Below are 2,592 nucleotides of genomic sequence, written 5' to 3'. Positions count from 1 at the left end.
AAATAAATAAAGTTTAGATGCATATATAGAAATGAACCAGACTGTTGTATGTTGAGTTTATATCTTGTAACTTCACTGAATAGTTGGGTTTTGAAGGTATCTTCAGGGTTTTCTATGTATAAGATGTGCTCTACAAAATAGATACTTTGCATTTTCCATCCCTGTTGGATTTTTTTATTAAATAATATTTTTTTTCTTTCCTGCTTACTACCTCTTAAGATTTCCAGTCTTGTGTTCAATAGAAGTGGCAAGGGGCTGAGGAGATAGCTCAGTGGAATAAGCAGTTGCCTGGCAAGTGCAAGGACCTGAGTTCAATCCCTGGTTCCACCATAAATAAATAAATAAATAAATAAATAAATAAATAAAAAAGAAGTGGCAAGAGAGGGCATCCCAGTCTTGTTTCATAATCTTACAGGAAAAGTTTGAGTCTTTTTACTTCTGAACATATGATGTTAGCCACGAGTTATCATTTATGGCTTTTATTATTTTTGAAGTACATTTTTTCTATAATTTGTTCAAAGTTTTTTTTAGTCATGAAAGAATGTTATATTTTGTCAGATAATTTTCTGTATTTATTGAGGTGATCAGAGAAATTTTATCCTTCAATCTATTTATATAGTATATCACTTTTGTTTGATTTGTATGTGTTAAAACACCCTTTTATCCTTAAGAAAAATCCACTTGATCATGGCAAATTAATTTTTTAATATGTTGTTCAAGTTTGTTTGCTAATATATTCTTAACCATTTTAATGTCTATTTACTAGGAATATTGCCGTATGACTTTTTCTGGTAGTGTTTTTATCTGAATTTGGTACCACAGTAATGCTGACTTTGTAAAAATGTTTTTAAAGGAGTTTGAATAGGACTGACCTCCTATTCCTTAAATGTTCCTTCAATGTTCACTACAGTTTACATGTGAAGCCTTCTGGTTCCTGGATTTTCCTTTTTAGGAAGTTTTTTTTTTTTTTTTTAATTACTGAATGATTGCCCTAACTCACTATTGTTCTGTTCAGGGTTTCTAGTTTTACATAATTCATTCTTAGTACTTCATATAGTTCTAGAAATTTATATATTTCTTCTACCCTATATAATAGGAGGAATATTGGAAAATTCACAAGTACATAGAAGTTAAATAACACAACAACACAAATCTATAACCAATGGTTAAAAGAAGAATTTTAAAAAATCCAAAGCATCTCAGTAATTCCTTCTTATTGAACAGATTCATGCCCTTTTCCCAATATCTATTGTACCCTTCAACTTTAATTTAGTCTTTCAGGTTCTTGCACTAAAGAGACAATATGTTGTTTGCACATGAAGTCTGATTTATTTCACTTAAAAGTATATTCTCTAGTTTCATCTTTACCAATAAAAGCCTTATATTTATCCTTTTTAAAAATAACAAAATAATATTCCATTGTGTAAAAATACCACATCTTCTTTATCCATTTCTGTTGATGGGCATTTGAGTTGCTTCTAAGATTTAGCTACAATAAACTACACTGCTATAAAAATGGATGCAAGAGATATATCTGTGTGTGTAAGCAGGATGGTTTGAAAAGTTGTATTGTAGATTTCTACTGGTGTATGGAAAAGAGCAATTTATGCTTAATTATTATTTGTTTATTTTCTTCTTCCCATTTTCTCTCTTCTTAATTTTTTATAACTTTTTCATCTTCCAATTTTGCATGCATATATTGGTAACATGAACAACTAATCTGATGACAACACTATGCAATACAGCAAACACTGTTGAATTAAAAAAAAACTCAATGCAAACAAAAATCAAAATAAAACATATCAAAGCTTGTAGATTCTAGGGGCTGGGGAGATAGCTCTGGAGAATAAGTGCTTGCTTGGCAAGTGCAAAAGCCTGAGTTCAATCCCCAATACAAATAAAACAAAACAAAACAAAACAAAACAAAAAACAAAAAACAAAAAAACAAAAAAAACAAAAAAACAAAAAAAAAACCAACAACCTGTGACAAAGTTTATAGATTCAGTAAAAGTAATTCCACTAAAGCTTTTATGACTACAAATGTCTATATGAAGAGAACAAAATCATATAAACAAATTAAATTTATCTTTCAAGGAGGTAGTAAAAGAAGAATAGACCAAATCTAAAGTTAGTAGAAAGAAGGAAGTCATAATGATTACAGCAGAAAAAAATGAAATAAAAAAATAGAAAAGATCAGTGTAACTACCAGTTGACAAAGCCTTAGTTAGAGTAACCAAGAAATGTAGTGAACTCACATTTCTTTCAATCTTAACTTTTTGGAATCAAGGTAGGTAAAACAAAACTATGGAATTTATATTATACATATGATCAATTTTATCAAGTTTATAAACAGAGACAGGTCCGGATATATAGCTCAGAGGAATAAGCACCTGACTGTCAAGTGGGAGGTCCCAAGTTCAATCTCCATTACCAAGAAGACCAAACCAAACCAAAACAACAACAAAAAATAAAACAAAACAGGAACATCCTATTCTGAAATATCCTCAAAAACAAAGTTAAAGAGACCCAGAGTGCAGGTCTGACTAGTGAGTGAGACCAGGGGCCAGCGGGATCCTGAATAGACCGGGAGCA

The sequence above is a fragment of the Octodon degus genome, unplaced genomic scaffold (assembly GCF_000260255.1).
Source record: "Octodon degus isolate 3935 unplaced genomic scaffold, OctDeg1.0 scaffold00307, whole genome shotgun sequence".
Lineage (NCBI taxonomy): Eukaryota > Metazoa > Chordata > Mammalia > Rodentia > Octodontidae > Octodon > Octodon degus.
This window is presented reverse-complemented; position numbering follows the sequence as displayed.